Here is a 23,743-nt window from a genome sequence, read left to right as displayed (position 1 = left end):
CAGTCGTGTCCGACTCTGTGTGACCCCATAGACGGCAGCCCACCAAGCTCCCCCGTCCCTGGGATTCTCCAGGCAACACAGTTCAAACCCATTATAAACAAGAAGAGTAATGGATGACTTCCATGTTTTATTTCAATTAAAATGTTATCATGTTAAAAAATATCCTCTCTGACAAGATACTATGAAATTCCTAGAGGAAAGCATAGGCAGAACGCTCTCGAACATGAATCACAGAGATACATTTTTCAATCAGTCTCCCAGAATAATGGAAATAAAAACAAAAATAAACAAATGGGACTTATTTAAAAACTTTTGCACAGCAAAGGAAACAATGAACAAACCAAAAAGATAGCACACAGATTGGGAGAAAATATTTGCAAATGATGTGACCAATAAAGGATTAGTCTCCAAAATTTACAAACAGCTAATGATGCTTAACAGCATCAGAGGAGACCACCCACTCAAAAAATGGGCGGAAGACCTAAATAAACATGTCTCCAAAGAAAACATACAGATTGCCAATAGGCACATGAAAAGATGTCCAACATCACTAATTACTAGGGAAATGCAAATCAAAACTACAATGAGCCAGAATGGCTATCATCAAAAAATCCACAAACAATAAATGCTGGAGAGGGTGTGGAGAGTGTAAATTGGTTCAGCCACTCTGGAGAACAGTATGGAGGTTCCTTAAAAAACTAAAAGAGTTTATGATACGACCCTGCAATCCCACTCCTGGGCATATAACCGGAGAAAAACATGATCCGTAAAGAAGCATGCACCCCTGAACAGCCTATCATGCTATCTCAAATTATTAAAATATGATTAAAATCTTCTTTCCCAACAACTTAATCCAACTTATAGCAATCAATTTATCCAGTGGCCATCATATTTGTCATGAATAATTTAGGATTCAGAAACATGAAAGGACTGCTAAGTAGTAAGGTACAATATTTTGTGAAAATGATAATATTTTACTGCCACTGCATAGGACAAATGGCAGACATGAAACTGATGAAATGAGTAAGTTTTTAGAGGATAGATATGTTTGAAAAGGGGCTTTCCAGGTGGCTCTAATGTAAAGAACCTGCCTGCCAATGCAGAAGCCAAAAGAGATGCTGGTTCAATCCCTAGGTCAGGAAGATCCCCTGGAGAAGGGTATGGCAACCCACTCCAGTTTTCTTGCCTGGAGAATCCCATGGACAGGGGAGCCTCTTGGGCTATGATCCATAGGATCACAAAGAGTCAGACACGACTGAAGTGACTTAACACACATGCATGCTTATGTGAACAGAATTGATTCGATTCAGAGCATATGTGCAGTAACAGTGCTACAGAGTAGCGTAGATGAATAGACCAGCTTCGTGTCACTCGACGTCTAAAAGGAAGAAGCAACAATGGCAGTGCTTATTTCATAGTTTTCAATTTTTAGCTCTGTCTGTGGGGTATGTTATTAATCTTTAAGAAGGACATTCTTTATAATTTATGTCTCTCTTTTTACCTAAACACATTTTGCTTTGGAGAGGAGAAAGCTACATTCATTTGTCCTTTAAATTTTAACAATGGAGCTTTGTTTTTCGAGGTTCCATTGAGTTTTTCTGCATATGTCAGTTCTGCAGATAGTCATAGAGATATAGTAAGTGCTAAATAACTGAAATGAAATGCTAATCTGTTCATGCTTAAGTGGGATAATATTCAAGGAGTCCTTGACTAGTTGTCTTTTAAGAACACGTTTGATGATAGAAGAGATGATGAAAATGTACATTTTTGCCTATGTTTATTATATTCATTAATTTAAACGTGGGTTTCTTCCCCAGAGACTCTCTGACCTTTGGTTCCTTAATACTACAAAATGCCACAACAATGTAAAGAATATTTATTTTTCTAGGTCAAAGCTATAATACATATTTTGAGATATGTTAAAAAAATGTAGGGAAAAATACTTCAAAAATGATGTTAATTACAAATAGAATGATATCTATTTGATATCAAATTAGGATCTGTTCAAGACTAGTGGGGAGATACTGATTAACAAAGGAAGTAAAAGACATATAATTTGTAATGTGAATTTCTCATGGTATATTAATACTAATAAAGTAATCTATAAAAGAATAGTATCCAAATGTTCATAAAAAATAAAAGGAACAAAGAAAAGTTAATAGTCGATAGGATTCAGAAGAGGAGGAAAGAGTAATATAAAAACTAGGACATGTAGAGGGCAATGGAGAGATTGTAAATACATTCCTATATATGATAATAAAATAAATGCAACTAAATCAAATTGGCTTATTAAACAGTAGTGATAGTCTAATTATGTAAATCAAGCTAGGTAATCTTGAAAATACAGACACTGAGTATTTGAAAATAAAATGACACAAGATACACCAGCCACATTATCCTCAACAGAAAACTTGGAGAGCTACATTAGTAACACATCAGACTTTGAAAGAAATGAAAATTTTGGCAGAGAGATGTTTGGTAAATAATAGGAAAAGAACAATTCACCAAAAAGATATAATCATAAACATATACATACCTCATATCATTGCCTTAATTACTTAAAAATTGTCAGTTTTATGAGTTATTGATGAATTATATTTATAACAAAACTTTCTGCTATTTTCATTTCAGTTCAGTTCATTTGCTCAGTTGTGTCCGACTCTTTGCGACCGCATGAATCGCAGCACACCAGGCCGCCCTGTCCATCACCAACTCCCGGAGTTCACCCAGACTCACGTCCATCGAATCAGTGATGCCATCCAGCCATCTCATCCTCTGTCGTCCCCTTCTCCTCCTGCCCCCAATCCCTCCCAGCATCAGAGTCTTTTCCAATGAGTCAACTCTTCACATGAGGTGGCCAAAGTACTGGAGTTTCAGCTTTAGCATCATTCCTTCCAAAGAAATCCCAGGGCTGATCTCCTTCAGAATGGACTGGTTGGATCTCCTTGCAGTCCAAGGGACTCTCAAGAGTCTTCTCCAACACCACAGTTCAAAAGCATCAATTCTTCAGCTATCAGCTTTCTTCACAGTCCAACTCTCACATCCATACATGACCACAGGAAAAACCATGGCCTTGACTAGATGGACCTTTGTTGGCAAAGTGATGTCTTTGCTTTTCAATACCTGCTATATTAATCAAATTCAATCAAGATACAGAAACTTTGCAAAACAAAGTTAACAAACTTTATCTCATGACTATATTCAATTTTACATACATGTGTAATTAGAGTAAACATACTTCTCAAACATGCATGGAGTTTTGGCAAAATGTAAATGTGTACTGAATGAAAAGACAAGTTTTAGTAATGATTTGGGTATTGTAACCACTCAGAACTTATACTGTGACCTAAAATGGTGGGGGCAGAAATAGCAAGCACCCTAGAGAAGCAGAAGAGATTAAGAAGAGGTGGCAAGAATACACAAATGAACTCTACTGAAAAGGTCTTAATGACCCGGATAACCACAATGGATGTGATCACTCACCTAGAGCCAGAAACCTGGAGTACAAAGTAAAGTGGGCCTTTGGAAGCATCACTATGAACAAAGCTAGTGGAGGTGATGGAATTCCAGCTGTTATTTCAAATTCTAAAAGATGATGGTAACAAGGTAATGTTCAAAATCCTTCAAGGTAGGCTTCAACAGGATATGAACTGAGAACTTCCAGATGTACAAGCTGAATTTAGAAAAGTGCAGAAGAACAAATTGCCAACATCTGTTGGATGATAGAAAAAGCAAAGGAATTCCAGAAAAACATCTGCTTCATCGACTACACTAAGGCTTTTGACTGTGTGGATCACAGCAAACTATGGAAAATTCTTCAAGAGATGGGAATACCAGACCACCTGACCTGCCTCTTGAGAAATTTGTATGCAGGTCAAGAAGCAACAGTTAGAACTGGACATGGAACAATAGGCTGGTTCAAAATTGGGAAAGGAGTATGTCAAGGCTGTATATTGTCACTCTGCTTATTTAACTTTTATTCTGGGCTGAATGAAGCACAAGCTGTAATCAAGATTGCCGGGAGGAATATCAACAGGCCCAGATATGCAGATGATAGCACCCTAATGGCGGAAAGCAAAGAGGAACTGAAGCGCCTTTTGATGAAGGTGAAAGAGGAGAGTGAAAAAGCTGGCTTAAAACTCAGTATTCAAAAAAATAAGATCATGGCATTCAGTCCAATAACTTCATGGGAAATAGATGGGGAAAAGTGGAAACCGACACATTTTATTTTGGGGGGCTCCAAAATCACTGTGGACAGTGACTGCAGCAACAAAGTTAACAGATGCTTGTTCCTTGAAAGAAAACCTATGGCAAACCTAGGCAGTATTGAAAAGCAAAGACATCAATTTGCCAACAAAGTCCATCTAGTCAAAGCTATGGTTTTTCCAGTAGTCATGTACGGATGTGAGAGTTGGCCCATAAAAAAGACTGAGCCCTGAAGAACCGACACTTTCTAATTGTGCTGGAGAAGACTTGAGAGTCCCTTGGACAGCAGGGAGATCAAACCAGTCAATCCTAAAGGAAATCAACCCTGAATATTCATGGAAAAGACATGTTGAAGCTGAAGCTCCAATACTTTGGCCATCTGATGTGAAAGGCCAACTCATTGGAAAACTCATTCCCTAACACTGGGAAAGATTGAGAGCAGGAGGAGAAGGGGGCAACAGAGAATGAGATGGTTTGATAACATAATTGACTCAATAGACATGAGTTTGAGCAAACTCTGGGAGACAGTGGAGGACAGGCCTGGTGTGCTGTAGTCCGTGAGGTTGCAGAGTCAGACACCAGTGAGCAGCTGAACAATGACACAAAAGTGAGAATTGAAAGAGAAATCCTCTCCAAGTAAGTATGAAAATGATGCTGTTATAATTAACAGTAAAAAAAAAATAAGATGATGATTAAAAGGATACTTAATAGAAAAGGTCTTAAATGAGTATCAATGAAGTTATTAGTTTTTTCCTGCATGATTTTCATTCAGCCTGCTTCTAAGTAGCCGCATTAATTGAACAACATTGATTTTAAGAGTTAGCCAATTTAAGGCATAAACAATACTTTTAGCATAGCATGTCACCTTGTCCTGGTAGTGAAAACTCATGCACAGCTTAGGGAAGCTGCTACAAAAATCAAAGAAATCTTATACACTCCTAATTATGATATTCATGATTCTTTGCAATAAACTGATACAGATATTAAATAAAATAGAGCAAAGTACAGTAATGTTAAGCAATGTTGACTCAGTTTTTGAAAACTTGCATGGATGTCATGCACATCATCCAAGTTTAAGTTTTAAACTTTACCTTGTTTAAAACTATACAGAACCAGGAAATTAAAAAAGAAAAATCTGAAATAAATATCTTAAAGTTCCTACATTATTTCTTTTCTGTGATTAGCATTTTTTAAATTTTCTTATCTTTATTAAGTAAAAATCAGGCCTTAAGCTTAAAGTACCAGAAAACTAACCGATGCCTGAATGTACACTCCAGGGCATTACTTAACCAGGGATGGAAATTTTGTCAAAGCACAGTAGCTCTGCATGGGAAGATGAGAAAAGGTGGGTGCTCTGTCTGTCAGTATACTGACTAAGACATAAAATCATTGTTAGATACTAAGGTCTTGGATAATTTTCATCAGGAGTAGGCTGAATTCTATGCTGCTGATGCTTTTCAGGTCATGAATATGCTAGGATACTCTAGACCTATTTATGAGAGAGACAGAGATATGGATTAAATAGTATTCATATTATAACATCCAAATTATCACAATTTCCTCCTACCTTACTGGTATAGACTGAATGAATTAAATACATTCCTAAAAAGGAAAAAAAAAAAAAGCTATTCACTTATTTGTATGCAGTATTCAAAAGAAAGAAATGATGTAAATTTTTGTTCTCCCAGTGTCCTACACATTTTTCCAAAGCAAGACAATCACCCCATGTAGGTACCCCTCCTCAGGATGACTAAAGAAGAATGGGCTTCACTGGTGGCTCAGACAGTAAAGAATCTGCCTGCAATGCAGGAGACGCATGTTCCATCCCTGGGTTGGGAAGATCCGCTAGAGAAGGGAATGGCTACCCACTCCAGTATTCTTGCCTGGAGAATTACAGTTCATGGTGTCCTAAAGAATGAGACACAGCACAGCAATAGCATGTAAAATTAACTCAATCTCTTAATGCAATGATTTTCAAACTTGAGGGATTACCAAGATAAAAGATGCTATTTTTTGCCACAATGTAATAAATTTTGAATGAGGCATGCATTTTTATGACCCAGTTTTCACTCTCAATTAACATGAAAACTGGAATAATAGATAATATATAATTGGGAGCTTTCATTTTTAAAAATGTATTACTACAGGTGTTATGTGAGCTTTCCAAAAGCAGATCCTGAGGCAAGCATTCCTTTGCAAGCAAGTATTTATAGATTTACTTAGAGGAGAAATCAATAAAGGAGGAGCAGGACGAGGAAGGAGAAGGCAATGGCACCCCACTCCAGAACTCTTGCCTGGAAAATCCCATGGATGGAGGAGCCTGGAAGGCTGTAGTCCATGGGGTTGCTAAGAGTCGGGCACGACAGAGCGACTTCACTTTCACTTTTCACTTTCATGCATTGGAGAAAGAAATGGCAACCCACTCCAGTGTTCTTGCCTGGAGAATCCCAGGGACGGCAGAGCCTGGTGGGCTGCCGTCCATGGGGTCGCACAGAGTCAGACACAACTGAAGCGACTTAGCAGCAGCAGAAGGACAAGGAAGGAGAATTAGCTGGACAAGGGCACAATTATAGGAGAATCCTAGCATCATCTTAATGCAAAAGAGAGCCAGAGAGCACAAATCAGAACTCAAAGAAAGAGTTAGACTTTCTTATTTTCACATCAAGGGAAGCCTGGACTCCTAGAAAATTCTGATTCTATGCAAAGGGTAAACACCTATCCAGGGCTTGAGGGCAGTCTTCTGAAGTCTGCAAGTGTGAAGCATTTAAACAATAAACACAGAAGCTGATTAGTGCACAGAGCAATACAAGTGTTTGGAGGCCATGTGGACAGTGCATGGGCAGTAAGAAGAAAATGTATCATTGATATTAGACTTTTATCCTTTTCTAATATAGGAATTTAACAATACACATTTTAAGCATTAATTTGGCTGCATAGCATATACACAAATTTAAATACGCTGTTTTCATTTTCATTGAGTTAAAAATATTTTCTAATTATCCTTGTTGTTCCTTATCTGACAGAGAGCAGAAAGGTGCTTGATTTTCAGATAATTGTGAATTTTCCTAATATCTTTGGGTTGTTGATTTCTAATGTACTTTCTTTGTTGTTAGACAACATCTTCTCAAGGATTTCAAAATGTTTACATTTACTGAGAATTACTTATATAGTTTACAATGTGATAAATTTAGATGAATGTTTTATGTGTACTTGAAAAGAAAGAGTCTACTTCTCTTAATGGAGTGTGCATGAATGACTGTTAGGTTAATTTAGTTGATAATTCTATGATATTATTGATTTTCTTTTAACTTATTCTACCCATTACTGAGAGATGAGTGCTGATATCCCAGTTATAATTGTTGATATATCTATTTCTTCTATTTATCCATTAGATTTTGCTTCATGTATTTTAACATTGTATGTGTGTGTGTGTATTAGTTGCTCAGTCATGTCTGACTCTTTGCAATCCTATGGACTATAGCCTGCCAGGCTCCTCTGTCCATCGAATTCCCCAGGCAAGAATACTGGACTAAGTAGCCATTCCCTTCTCCAGGGGATCTTCCCAACCTAGGGATCGATCATGGGTCTCTGCATTGCAGGCAGGTCCTTTACCTTCTGAGCCATATCTCCACTTTATTTGACATGAGGAGTTCCCTGAGGCTCAGCTGGTAAAGAACCCGCCTGTCAATGCAGGAGACGCAGGAGACATAAGTTCATTCCCTGGTTCGGGTAGATCCCCTGGAGAAGGGAATTGCTATCCACTCCAGTATTCTTGCCTGGAAAATTCCATGACAGAGGAGCCTGGTGGGCTATCCATGGGGTCCTAAAAAGTTGAACATGACTGACCATTCACAAACATACACCATTAAAAAAAAATTTTTTTTTTCTAAGAGCAATCCCAATGGGTATTAATAATATAAGCTCTGAGCGTCCTTGGTGAGGGCACTAAGGGCATTATTCCATTCCTGGAAAATGGAATTAGATCAGATCAGTTCAGTCGCTCAGTCGTGTCCAACTCTTTGCGACCCCATGAATCACAGCATGCCAGGCCTCCCTGTCCATCACCAACTCCCAGAGTTCACTCAAACTCACGTCCATCGAGTCAGTGATGCCATCCAGCCATCTCATCCTCTGACGTCCCCTTCTCCTCCTGCCCCCAATCCCTCCCAGCATCAGAGTCTTTTCCAATGAGTCAACTCTTCACATGAGGTGGCCAAAGTACTGGAGTTTCAGCTTTAGCATCATTCCTTCCAAAGAAATCCCAGGGCTGATCTCCTTCAGAATGGACTGGTTGGATCTCCTTGCAGTCCAAGGGACTCTCAAGAGTCTTCTCCAACATCACAGTTCAAGAGCATCAATTCTTCAGCGCTCAGCCTTCTTCACAGTCCAACTCTCACATCCATACATGACCACAGGAAAAACCATAGCCTTGACTAGACAAACCTTTGTTGGCAAAGTAATGTCTCTGCTTTTGAATATGCTATCTAGGTTGGTCATAACTTTCCTTCCAAGGAGTAAGCATCTTTTAATTTCATGGCTGCAGTCACCATCTGTAGTGATTTGGGAGCCCAGAAAAATAAAGTCTGACACTGTTTCCACTGTTTCCCCATCTATTTCCCATGAAGTGGTGGGACCGGACGCCATGATCTTCGTTTTCTGAATGTTGAGCTTTAAGCCAACTTTTTCACTCTCCACTTTCACTTTCATCAAGAGGCTGTTGAGTTCCTCTTCACTTTCTGCCATAAGGGTGGTGTCATCTGCATATCTGAGGTGATTGATATTTCTCCTGGCAATCTTGATTCCAGCTTGTGTTTCTTCCAGTCCAGCGTTTCTCATGATGTACTCTGCATATAAGTTAAATAAAGAGGGTGACAATATACAGCCTTGATGAACTCCTTTTCCTATTTGGAACCAGTCTGTTGTTCCATGTCCAGTTCTAACTGTTGCTTCCTGACCTGCATACAAATTTCTCAAGAGGCAGATCAGGTGGTCTGGTATTCCCATCTCTTTCAGAATTTTCCACAGTTTATTGTGATCCACACAGTCAAAGGCTTTGGCATAGTCAATAAAGCAGAAATAGATGTTTTTCTGGAACTCTCTTGCTTTTTCCATGATCCAGCAGATGTTAGTAATTTGATCTCTGGTTCCTCTGCCTTTTCTAAAACCAGCTTGAACATCAGGAACTTCACAGTTCTCGTATTGCTGAAGCCTGGCTTGGAGAATTTTGAGCATTACTTTACTAGTGTGTGAGATGAGTGCAATTGTGCAGTAGTTTGAGCATTCTTTGGCCTTGCCTTTCTTTGGGATCGGAATGAAAACTGACCTTTTTCAGTCCTGTGACCAATGCTGAGTTTTCCAAATTTGCTGGCATATTGAGTGCAACACTTTCACAGCATCATCTTTCAGGATTTGGAATAGCTCAACTGGAATTCCATCACCTCCACTAGCTTTGTTCGTAGTGATGCTTTCTAAGGCCCACTTGACTTCACATTCCAGGATGTCTGGCTCTAGGTCAGTGATCACACCATCGTGATTATCTGGGTCATGAAGATCTTTTTTGTACAGTTCTTCTGTGTATTCTTGATAATGGAAACATGTCCCCAAATAACAAAATTGAACTTTTACACCTTTCTATTCCAACATCCTAGTTCAACATCTTCATATCTGCTCCTACTTTCTGTCTGTAGTCATTAATCAGATCATTCAGTAAGGAGTCCCTTTTGTTCATTATCAAGGACATTATTTGTCTCATTGTAACATGAAGTGCCTTAATGCTATTTAATTTCCTAGTGACATTAATGGTTAACAGGGAAATGATTTTTTTGTAGGTCGAGCACTGAGAAAGTCAGTCACTGACTTTCATCCTTCTTCTTGCATCCTTCCTTCCTTCTTGCATAGTCTTCCTTCCTTCTTGCATAGTCTTCCTTCCTTTTTGCATAGTCTTCCTTCCTTCTTGCATAGTCTTCAGAATGGAGGAATACTAGCCTCTGCCAAGGGAATGGGAGCACCTCTTCAGGCACACAGGGTAAAAAAGAATTTGGAGGCTCCATGTTCTTGAATTTATCCACCCAGGCCTACTTATCTTAAATCTCCACGCCTCACTCCTCTCTTATCAAGGACAAAATTTTTCTGTGGGAGATTTGTTGAGGCTAAAAATCTATTCTTCTCTCAAATTTTGCTACTCTTGCAATTAGGATCCAAGCCCATTGGCCCTCCAGTACAGGAGGTGGGGCAGTCTTTTTAATCCTGCCATAAAAGCATTCTTATTTTCACCACTTCTCAATTTGGAAATTGATTGCAATGACTTTATCATTTTCTTTTACAATGCATGAATTGTACCTCACAACAACCAAATAATTCCACAGTCCTAATATTTCTTTTCTCCCCTTGTATCTTTCAAATGCCAATGTTGCAATGCACAAACCAAGGTAGCCTATTCTGCTTGTACCATATTCAATTCATTACAGGCAGACGTGTTAGCAATTGCAATGCTGTATTATGTGAGGGGCTATCATTTTTTTCTGTTTCAAGTGATAGGCTATTTTATTGCTATTTGGAGAGAGAATGATCCGATGTCATATTACCATTCACAGAGTTAATTTCCTGGAACCACTTTTGTTATTATTTCTCTTAAGTCCAGAAATGGACCTAAAGGTGAAGATCCTAATGCAAGTGATTTATTGAAAAGACACAGAAGGTATCAGACTTGTATTGATATGTATTCTATTAGTTTTTTCCTGAAATAGATGACTTTTTTTTAAACAAAGAAATATATTTAATAACATGCTATATTATTGTCCCATCACTTCATGAGAAATAGATGGGGAAACAGTGGAAACAGTGTCAGACTTTATTTTTCTGGGCTCCAAAATCACTGCAGATGGTGACTGCAGCCATGAAATTAAAAGATGCTTACTCCTTGGAAGGAAAGTTATGACCAACCTAGATAGCATATTCAAAAGCAGAGACATTACTTTGCCAACAAAGGTTCGTCTAGTTAAGGCTATGGTTTTTCCTGTGGTCATGTATGGATGTGAGAGTTGGACTGTGAAGAAGGCTGAGCGCTGAAGAATTGATGCTCTTGAACTGTGATGTTGGAGAAGACTCTTGAGAGTCCCTTGGACTGCAAGGAGATCCAACCTGTCCATTCTGAAGGAGATCAGCCCTGGGATTTCTTTGGAAGGAATGATGCTAAAGCTGAAACTCCAGTACTTTGGCCACCTCATGTGAAGAGTTGACTCATTGGAAAAGACTCTGATGCTGGGAGGGATTGGGGGCAAGAGGAGAAGAGGACGACAGAGGATGAGATGGCTGGATGGCATCACTGACTCGATGGACGTGAGTCTGAGTGAACTCCGGGAGTTGCTGATGGACAGGAGGCCTGGTGTGCTGCAATTCATGGGGTCGCAAAGAGACAGACATGACTGAGCGACTGATCTGATATGACTGATCTGATCTGATATTATTGTTTTTGGAGGCCTAGCAATCCATTTTCCTTTCTTTTTCTTAATCCCTTACAGAACCTCCCTCTCAAACACAAATATTAAGTAATCACATAATTCAGGTGTATTCAACTATAATATTACACCATAACCCTGGCCATAATATTTGGCTTATGAATGGCTCCTCCAGGGTGTTAGCAAAAGGAAGGAAACTTTATCTATTACTGATTCAATGAAGATGTAATCTGGGACATTTCTGAACATACTTCCCTTTTGTCATATTAAGAAAAAAAAATTGGCAAAACACCAGAAAGAATCAAAACTGAGATGTTGAGAGAAGATAAGACCCTAAGATATCAAATGTTTCCTAGATCCAGTCACAAACATATGGGCCCAAAGATTCTGTTTTTAAATCTCATTTGTATGGGTTTGAATTACTTGAAGGTGAAAGTACTCTAACTCTTAATAAGCTTAAGCCGTTAATGTAATGAAACATAATTGAATGAAAACTAGAATGTAATACAGAATAAAAATGAGTTGTACTCTAAAAAATGATAAAAGAAAATAGCTGTTGTCCTAATATTCATCTAGATAAAGGTGAAACTGAATTGTTTTTAGGCAAAGTAGTAAAGAAAATTTGCAATGAGTACACTTGAATTAAAAGAAATGCTTAAGGGACTTGTTGAGAAAAAGGAAAATGATCCTAGACATTAAGAGAGAAATACAGAAATAAAGAGTGAAATAAGTGGTGAATATGTAGGTAAATCTAAATGAATGCTGACTGCAGAATAGTAAAAAGTTTTTTTATTATTTAAAGTTAAATTTAACAAAACTTCAAAAATACTGCAAACATGGGAATAGGGTAGTATTTCAAAATCTTTGTGTGTCTGAAAAGTAATAAAATTACTAATTTATATTGAGCGTGAATAAGTCAAGATTTCCTTTTTTACTCCTTAGTGAAGCCACTAAAGAATAGTATAAAAAATGTACAAGTGACAAGTTAACAAAGAAGACTGAATAATAAAAATTTTATTTTGAAGGTTCCAAATGGAATCTAGCCAAGAGAGAAAAAGAAATGGAATATTTTGGGAAAATATGAAACAAACTTTAACAAGGTAGATTTAAATTCAAACATATCAACAGTTTGATTAAATATAATAGACTAAATGTTCCAAGCAAAGGCAAAGATTCACAGACTCTTGATAAATACGCTCAGTTATATACAACTTATAAGAACAGATTGTTAAGAAAGAGAAGAAAAAAGAGAGTTAAAAAAATTAACATATAAACAAACACTATATCACACCTATCCTTCCTCCCCTAAAAAAATGCATCTATATAATCTCAGATAAAATGTACTTTTGAGGCCAAAATATATATGGCCTAATAATATAGACCAGCAGTCTGTAAGCTATGGACTTTCTCCTGCATTTTTAAATAAAGTTTTATTGAAACACAGATACAACATTATATTTTTATGTATTCTCTACAGCTGTTTTTATGCTAGGTGATAGAGCTTAGTAGCTGCAACAGATATTTTGTGTTCTGTTTAAAATATTTACTATCTCATCCTTTACAGAATTTTTTTGTGATTTCTAATGCAGACTCAAAATATATAAATTATAAATGTAAAATTTTCATCAGAAAAATAGGTAAATACACAAATATCTTGTCAAATTTTAATGAGTCACACTTATAAAATCAAAGACTCCTAAATATAAGCAAAATTCCAACAAACAAATTATAAAATATAATTAATTGCTTTAGAACACAGAGCTCAATATACAGAATATTTTCAAGTGGACATAAAATATTCATTAAGTTTTTTCATAAAATGTTTAAACAAATATTAGAGAACTGAAATAAGATAGAATATATACTAATCATAATTAAATTAAGTGAACAAAAATAATTAAATGCTTAAATATTTGGAAATTAAACAATATACTTCTAAATATACTATGGATCAAGGAAGTCACAAAAATAGTAAAATACTTTGTAATATAAACTAATGAAAAATTTACATATCATGAGTTGTTATTCAATTCAAGCTATACTTTTAAACTTATAGGTTAAGTGAATATATTAGAAAGGCATGACATAAAATCAACCATCTAAACATTGTCTTAAGAATTAGAAAAATAACAGAAAATTAAATGCAAAGAAGTAGATGGAAGAAAATAATAACAAGAAGAGATTCAGGTAGTAAAATAAAATGCATCTAAGGAAAAATCAACAAGATAACTTATAAATGAAAAAAAAAAAAGGACATCCAAAAGATCCTATATGAAAATATTTACAGAAAAAAATAATCAAAACTGACAGAGAAAACTTAGTTACGTGAAAAGTTATCTATTAAATACATTGAATCTTTCGTTAAAAACAACTCCCAAGAAATCACCAGGCTAGATGGATGGCTTCACTAATGAATTCTGCCTAGGGTTTATGTGTTGAATCATTAATCTGTGAAAATAAGATAGCTAATAAAACTATATACCTGGAAATTAAACAGCACAGGGAACTGGAAAGCAACATTTAAAAATTTTGTTGAAACAACATCACGAAACATAAAAATATTAGGAACAACTGTAACAAAATATGTCCATAGCATTTGCACTGAAAACTGAAGAATACGCTTGAAAGAAATGTTTATGCTTTAAATGACTATTATTCCAATTTCAATTCTCTCCTAACTAGTCTAAAGATTTAATGGACTTTCAATTATAACCAAAGTAAAACTTCACTGTGTGAAAAATTGACATGTAAGTTCTAAAATTTATATTCATATGCAAATAATGTTGAATGCACAAAGCAATATCCCAAAAGAATAAAAAGATTATAGGTTATACACTATACAAAATGTAAGACTTACTATAAAATGGTTGTATTGGCATTGTTGTTGTTTAGTCACTAAATTCTGTCTGACTTTTTGTGACCCATGGACTGTAGCCTGCTGGGCTCCTCTGTCCTTGAAATTTTTCAGGCAAGAACACTGGAGCGGGTTGCCATTTCCTTCTATATTGTATTGTCACAAATATCAACAAACTAATAAATCAAGCATACACAGGGCACAGGAATGGACCCACACTTACTTAATTTCAACAAAGACATGAAAGGAACACAAGGAGGGAAATGAATTTCTTTTGAATATATGGTGTTGGCACTAAATATATATTGACAGATGACATAAGGAATTTAGTTCAGTGTCATGGCACACATAGAAATTATTTGAAGAAGAAATACTCATCTAAATATAAATATTAAAAAAAAAGCTTTTAGAGGAAAACATAAGAAAATGTTTTCTTAACAGTAAGCAAAGCAGTTTTAGGACCTAGAAAGAAGTAATCGTAAAATATTAAATATTAACTTAATATTATTAAAATATTAAATTCCAATTTGAATAATGAAAAAGTAGAAAGTATCAGATTTGCTTCATGGCTTATTGTTAGGAAATCAGATAATATGTTCAAAACAATTTTCAGGCATTGAACAATAAGGCTTCATAGGGCTGTGGCCCTAAAGCAAAGAAAAAATATAATAGGCCTTACAATTGTCCCAGTTTTCTGCCTAGAGGTAGTTGCCTGGTTGTAAGGCAGGGTGAGAAAAGTCAAACAGAGCCTGGTTGCCTTTAGGACATCAAGGAGCTCAGATCAGATCAGATCAGATCAGTCGCTCAGTCGTGTCCGACTCTTTGCGACCCCATGAATCACAGCACGCCAGGCCTCCCTGTCCATCACCAACTCCCGGAGTTCACTGAGACTCACGTCCATCAAGTCAGTGATGCCATCCAGCTATCTCATCCTCTGTTGTCCCCTTCTCCTCCTGCCCCGAATCCCTCCCAGCATCAGAGTCTTTTCCAATGAGTCAACTCTTCGCATGAGGTGGCCAAAGTACTGGAGTTTCAGCTTTAGCATCATTCCTTCCAAAGAAATCTCCTTCAGAATGGACTGGTTGGATCTCCTTGCAGAAGAAAGAAGTAATTTGATTTAGTGTACTAGAACAGCTGAAGCTGCAGTACCTGATGTAAACAGCTAACTTATGGGAAAAGACCCTGATGCTGGGAAGGATTGAGGGCAGGAGGAGAAGAGGGTGCCAGAGGATGAGATGGCTAGATGGCATCATTGACTCAATGGACATGAATTTCAGCAAACTTGCGGGGGTGGGGGGTGGTGGATGGTGAAGGACAGAGGAGTCCATGAAGTCGCAAAGAGACAACTGAGGGACTGAACAACAACATCAGATAAAAAGGAGCTGCACAGAGAATGAGCTCTGGAGATAAGTAGAGGAGTCCTGAGTCTTTGATTGAGGGTAGATATGCTGTAGTGTGAGAGGAAAATGCCAAAGGTTAGTAAAAGAACTGCCAGAATGCAACAGGTCAAATATGTCCTGGAACTCCCTCAAGATGATAAATAGCTTAAGTTCCCAAGTGCCTGAATAGAAAGATTTGTCAATAGAAGGAATTAGTGAAAAGACATCAAAAGGTTGTTGTTATTGCTGAGTTGCTAAGATGTGTCCAACTCTGTGACCTCGGGGACTGCAGCACTCCAGGCTGCTCTGGCTCCTCTGTCCTCCACAATCTCCCATTGCTCAAACTCATGTCCTTTGAGGTGGTGATGTTATTCAACCATGCCATTCTTAGACTAAATGCTGTTCTGGAACCATCAAGAGGATGGATCCCTCCATCAAGAGGGAGCTTTAAGACAAGTCTCAAAGAGAGCAAACTGATTCCAAGTAACTTAGTTACATACCAGGACAAATTCTAACACTATTATATGAACACATCAAAATTCAGCATTCAATAATTCTGTGGCTGAACCATACTGACTCCATTTTGTCAGTTCCATCTTAGGCTCAAAGTCCCAGCCCTACCCCTTCCTGAAAGACTAAGCTTTAGCGTACTCATAAGGAATGCACCCAAGTGAAGTAAGTTCCCTATCAACTTTTACCCTTGCCTTCACCTGCTCTGATAAATGGAAGAATGCCTTTTGCTGACATCGATGGTTAATGGTCATGAGAACCCTCATGGAGAATAAAAAATCCCGGTTCTAGTTGGTATGGATGTGCTTTACACTTGGTAGTCAGATTCTATTTTAGCTTTGGCTCCTTTAATCTCCCCTGCATGCCTGTTTGCAATGTGAAGTGTAGCTACAAATGCCTTTAGATCTTCATCTGCCCAATCCTGTCTGTAAGTGAGTTATCTACAATAAACTTCATAATTGCACTATATGGCATTGCTGCTTTGTTTATCAGTCTCAAAGGTCTTTCTCAGTTCAAAGAATAGTATTCATTATTTCTGCTGCCTAACAAGAGTACAAAAATCCCAAAGAATGGGATCCAATTTTTTAAAAAATAGCCAGACTTGCAAAGAAATAAGAAAATAATATCCATCGCAAACCATTAGCAGAAATAAATTCCTAATCACTTGCATACAGGGTCAAAACAGAAAATAATAATAACACAAATGTTGGTGAAGATGTGGAGAAACTGAATCATTGATATATCACTGGTGGGAATATAAAATTGTACAGCAACTCTGGAAGAGTTTGGTGTTTTATCAAATTAAATATGCAATTATCATACAAATTAACAGTGTTGTGAATCAACTATGCTTCAATAAAAGTTTTAAAAAAAGGCATTTTTGAAATGGAGGATAAATCAGAATAACTTGTCTAGAAAGAAGCACAAAGAGGCAGAGATGTAACATATGAAAGAAAGGTTAAAAGACATTGAAGATGAGAAAGCAACATGCCTCTAAATCAGAATTCCAGAAGGAGAAAAGAGTGAGAATGAGACAATATCTGAAGACATAACAAGATGAGAATTTTCCCAAGTGAAGGATCCTAACCACAAACTCAAGAAGTAAATTACAAAGAGGGACGAATTTTGAATTTTGTGAATGTATTACATATTTGAAAAACTTTGTAATTTAAACACTTTTTTTAAAAACAAACAACTTTGGGAAGAGAGGGGCAAGAGACTACAAAGAGTCTACAAAGTAGATTGCATGTTGTTATGAACTACTTTGATTAAATTTCCCTTTGTGAATTAACTTGTACATCAGAAAGTATACTGAAAATAAATGAAAAAAAATCCATCTAATTATTTAGCATTTTAGTATATGAAAAATGCTTATCCAAATTTCCCTTAAATCTAGAAGTTAAACATTATTGAAGTACATATTCTGGAATGTTCTCGTGTTTTTTTTTTTTTTTAAATAAAAGTATTGGTTAAGGAAAAAAAAAATAAAAATTTTCAAGTTCAAAACCTGTCCACAACTGTTCATAGTGAACTTATTTTTTGGAGCCAGAAACTGGAATCATTCCAGATGTTCTTGAACAAGTGAATGGTTAAAGAACTGCAGTATATACACACCATGCAATTTTATTCAGCAATTAAAAGGAACAACCTATTGATACATGAAAAAACTCAAGATAAATCTAGGGCATTATGTTGAATGAAAAAGTCGACCATAAAATGTTACATAGTGTATTATTGCATTAATATTTTTGAAATGACATTTTAAAAAAGGACAAATAACTAATTTCCAGGGACTAAGAGGAGAGGAGCACAAATGGGAGGTAGACGTGGTTATAAAAACACAAAAAGGACTCTTGTTCTAGTGGAACTGTTCAGTAACATCACTATGATGGTGAATACACGACTATGTATGTGATAAAATGGTGTAGTCCTTAATGCATGCACACACACACATAAATGGGTACAAATTAAATAGGGAATCTGAACAAGATTGGTGAATTGTATTAATGTCAAAAATATGTCTGTGCTATTATATTATGGCATTTCCAAATGTTACCACTGGGGAAACTCTGCAAAGAGTACAAGAGGTCTCTATGTGCTGTTTCTTTTATCTGCATGTCTAATGTGTTAACTGCAAATCATTTCAATACAAATTTCAATTGCAAAATTGGAATAGATCAAGATTTCTCATTAAAAAACTACTAAGCTCAAAAATAAATGATGAATTGAACTTCATCAAAATTAAAAAGTCTTTCATAATTAGACATTATTATGGAAATGAAGAACCGAACCTCACACTAATGATCACAAAACATGTATCTGACAGATTTTATTTCCAAAATATATGAACTCCTACAATTTTTTTTACCAACAAATCAATAATAAAAACAACAGCAACAACAAAGCTCCACCAAAAGTACTCAACAGCATTCATGATTTAGTAAAAGCAAATTAAAAAATGCATAGATACTTTAATACTCACTGCTGCTGCTGCTGCTCAGTCACTTCAGTCGTGTCCGACTCTGTACGACCCCATAGACGGCAGCCCACCAGCCTCCCCCGTCCCTGGGATTCTCCAGACAAAAACACTGGAGTGGGTTGCCATTTCCTTCTCCAATGCATTAAAGTGAAAAGTGAAAAAGGGGAAGTCGCTCAGTCGTGTCCGACTCCTAGCGATCCCATGGACTGCAGCCTACCAGCCTCCTCCATCCATGGGATTTTTCCAGGCAAGAGTACTGGAGTGGGGTGCCATCGCCTTCTCCATAATACTCACTGCTGCTGCTGCTGCTGCTAAGTCGCTTCAGTCCTGTCCGACTCTGTGCGACCCCATAGACGGCAGCCCACCAGGCTTCCCGTCCCTGGGATTCTCCAGGCAAGAACACGAGTGGGTTGTCATTTCCTTTTCCAATGCATGAAAGTGAAAAGTGAAAGTGAAGTCGCTTAGTAGTGTCCGACTCTAGCGACCCCATGGACTGCAGCCTACCAGGCTCCTCGGTCCTTGGGATTTTCTAGGCAAAGTACTGGAGTGGGGTGCCATTGCCTTCTCTGATAATACTGCTGCTGCTGCTGCTGCTGCTGCTAAGTCACTTCAGTCGTGTCCGACTCTGTGCGACCCCAGAGACGGCAGCCCACCAGGCTCCCCCGTCCCTGGGATTCTCCAGGCAAGAACACTGGAGTGGGTTGCCATTTCCTTCTCCAATGCATGAAAGTGAAAAGTGAAAGTGAAGTCGCTCAGTCGTGTCGGACTCTCAGCGACGCCATGGACTGCAGCCCACCAGGCTCCTCCGTCCATGGGATTTTCCAGGCAAGAGTACTGGAGTGGGGTGCCATTGCCTTCTCTGAAATAAAAGAGACTGGAAAGATCAAATATTAATGAGAATAAGGAAAGTCCTGGGGGCATCTTGCTTTGTTAGGAGGCAACCCTGTGAATGATGGGAGAGCCTAGTGAACTGAGAGGGGCATACAGAATCATCAGAATATTGAGAGCAGTAATTTATGGGTTGTTTGGGGGACATAAGCGGGGAATGTCCTGGGAAGTAGATATTAATTGACAGGAACGTTTCAACATATTTATACAGCTGATATGGCCATATATGGGCTTCCCAGGTGGCACAGTGGTTAAGAATTTGCCTGCCAATGCAGGAGACACAAGAGACATGGGTTCAATCCCTCGGTCAGGAAGATTCCCTGGAAGAGGAATTGGCAACTCACTCCAGTATTCTTGTCTGGAGAATGCCATGCACAGAGGAACCTAATAGGTTATAGTCCATATGGGTCACAAAGAGTCGGACACTACTAAGTGACTGAGCACACACACACACACACACACACAGCCATACATACTTTTACAAAATAAATATTTCCATAAATAAAACCCAACTTTTCTACTCTAGTTATAGAAGAAGTAGCTGTGTAAAACTTGGATCAATAAATTCTACTTATGTGGATAAATGTGGAAGATTAGAGGGAAGGCTTTTATTTATATTATAGTCACATAAAGTCAGAATTAGAGAAACTCTAGAAAACTTTCTCTAGCACCACCTTTTTATAGTTAAAGAGGAAATGTTGACCTGGGAAAATTTTCCACAAGACTTTGATTTATCTTGGCAAAGGAACAAATAGTAAGCTCTTTATCTTTAGACATATTGATTAACTGTACTTCTCTGATAGCAAATTATAATTAATACTATTCCTATTATCAGTGACTGGTGCCTTGTGAAAGCAAGATTTGGTGTTGAGAACACCATGACACTCTTCAGGCATTTTGTTTGCGATCCCCTTATAGAAATATTTGCTTAGGGTTGCTAAATATCACCTTAAAGAAACAAAAGGAAGGTCAATAGCATCCTTCAGGCTTTAGAAGGATTTAATAACAAATTAAAAAATTTGTTATTAGACACATGCCAAATCTTCAACCATAGAAGCCAACACAAACTAGAGGAAAATGTTGATAATTAATGTAAAATATCCTTAAAATTCTCATCCCTCCCTTCCTACATTTTGCCAAAAATACACATAATTTTTCTTTCTGTTTTTTTTTTTTTTTTTGGTTGGCATTGATTTTTGTAAGCAACTCTTGGCAGAACTCATTTTCTTCTATTCAATTGTAATTATTAGAAGATCAAAGCGAGCAAACACTGCTCTCAAACAGTACTTACTTTCATTTGTGATGAAGGTCAATATCCCCTTGATATTGTAATATTCAATTTAATCAACGTCTTCTGATTTTAAAATGGAGCCAGTATATTCTATGATAGGCTAAGTAAAGCCAAACCGTGAGAATTTTGTTCTTTGCCCCTTTCACTGTTTGGCAAATGATGTAAATAAAAGAATATTCAGTGATCTTACAATTTAAATGCAATATAATAGATCTTACTTTATGATTGGCTTTTAGCAAATACCATTTAGTGATTCAGGCTGCCCTGTCAGATAAATTGTCTGCTCTGTAATAGCCATAACACTGAACTATAGCACTGGAAATGTTTGTAAGGGTCAAAAGAACCTCATTAGACATAAGGCAAAACATTCAAGTAATAATGTGTTTATTATAGCTTTGTCTGTCATCAAATCATTTGGTTCTCATTTTATTAAGATTTTAAAACATTGACTATTCAAGAAATGTACTCAAGTTTCCCAAGCATTTTATTGCTTAAGTGAAAGAGTGGTCATGAGTGTTGTTTGGAAGAACCACATTCTACTGAGATATATCTGAAATTTACCAGTATTCAACATACTTTGCTTATATAGAAAAATACCCGTTTTCTCTTCTATTATAAAACAGGACCAGCCTTAAACACAGACAGAATCAATCACTACTTCTATTGTACAAACTAAAAAATCTGAAGGACTAGATGAAAACTTCAGTTTTTTAATTACTTTCTTGTATTTCGATATTTTACTATTCTCACTTATCAGCAATCTGCAGACCAAACTATTTGCATTTAAAGAATTAGTAAAGAAGTCAAGTCAGGGTATGTCTGTGAAGTTAAGCCATTAAAAAGATAGGATAAAGCCTACAAGAAATTATTTTTAGAATACATAAGCACATCCTTCGACACAGGGAAAAGAGCCCATTAAGGGGAGGAGATAATGCAAATAATATATAACTGTGACAAAGTGTTAATGCTGGAAAGGATAAGATACTATAGCAAACATGGTTGGTACCACATCTAGACCAGCTCTGAGGACTATCCCTCATGCTCTGTATCCTTTGCTGCTGTTGTTGCTAATGATTCCCATCTGTGATCTTCAGAAGATAATCTTCAGTGATTGGAGCTGGAAGTAGCCCACTGAAAATAAAAGCAACTCATTCTCTACTGCTCCAGAAAGGACCCATTTCAAGGTGTAATTTCTTCTCCAGAAGACCATCTGCAGCTACAACTGTACCTGACTTTGTTCCTTTGCTTAGTTTCTTTCCCTTTTCTTTCCTCCTTCCTCCAGATCCTTATTGGTTCCTCCTGAGACCACTTTAAGAAATCCCGTGCGGAAATGATTCATCTTAGAGTCTGATTCTGAAAAGCCCAAACCAAGACAAGTATACTTTAACTTCTGATGTCAAATTGAAACAAAAGAAAAAGGGTAAAGAGGCAGAGTGCTTTGCAGTTGGAGGGACAGAAATTCAAGTTCACCTTGGGTGATGTTAATATTATTGAAATAGATAGCAAATAAATCTGTTAAATTGTAGGGAACAATGGTTTAAAGACAGTACCATTTTAAGAATTCTTTCTGTTAATAGTAGTGTGCTTTCAGAACCATTGTTAGAATACAGTAGGGTTTTAGATAAATGGAATTCTTACTAACGGTTGGGAGGTTTGTGGCAAGAAGATGTGCATACGTGTGTACATACGCTCAGTTGTGTCCAACCCTTTTATGACCCCATGGACTGCAGCCCGCCAGGGTCCTCTGTCCATGGAATTTTTCAGGCAAAAATATTGGAGTGGGTTTCCATTTCCTCCTCCAGGGCATCTTCCCGACTCAGGGATTGAACCTGGGTCTCTTGTGTTTCTGGCATTGCAGGTGGATTCTTTACCACAAGCGCCACCTGAGAGGGTTTGTGGCAAGAAGATGTATAAAAAGAAGTAATTCAGAGCATTGGATGAAACAGAGGGCAGACCTTGTCAATGCAGTGAGATGTGGGCTTCAGGGAGTGGAATGTACCATAAGGCAACGGGGTACCTGGAACCCAGCTGAACATAGATCATGCAATAATGGTATAGGAAATGCAGAAAGAGAATGCAGAAGTGCCCAATAAATGCTTATCCTAAAATGATTTTTGTTTTTGTTTTTTAACTAAACTGGAATTCTCCTCACCCATGCTCATGTGTGGCTAATTTCCCCTATGCATAATATCCATAGTAATTTTTAGTAGGAGTGGCTCAATTTGTTTACTTTCCAGCATGAGAATTAAAATTAATTGCACAGGATACATTATGTCTTTTGCATAAATGAAAGAGAAAGTGCTAGTCACTCAGTCATCTCTGACTCTTTGTGATTCCATAAAGCCATCAGGCTCCTCTGTCCATGGAATTCTCTAGGCAAGAATACTGGAGTGGGTATCCATTTACCTTCTCCAGGGAATAGGGATTGAACCCAGGTCTCCCACATTGCGGGCAGATTCTTCACCATCTGAGCCACCAGGGAAGCCCCAGTGCATAAATAACAAATAACAAATCAAAATGTATTTTTTTTTTTCATTCAAACTTCAACAACATCCATGACTTGATAGACTGGCTTATTCTCCCTTTGTGATCTGCATTCATCGAAACATGGCCTATGCTTATGAAAGCAATATATCCACATTTCACTGAGGAAGGTGGTAAGACAGTGTAGGTATGTGA

The sequence above is a fragment of the Bos indicus x Bos taurus genome, chromosome 9 (genome assembly GCF_003369695.1).
Source record: "Bos indicus x Bos taurus breed Angus x Brahman F1 hybrid chromosome 9, Bos_hybrid_MaternalHap_v2.0, whole genome shotgun sequence".
Lineage (NCBI taxonomy): Eukaryota > Metazoa > Chordata > Mammalia > Artiodactyla > Bovidae > Bos > Bos indicus x Bos taurus.
Note: the sequence above shows the minus strand (reverse complement) of the source record.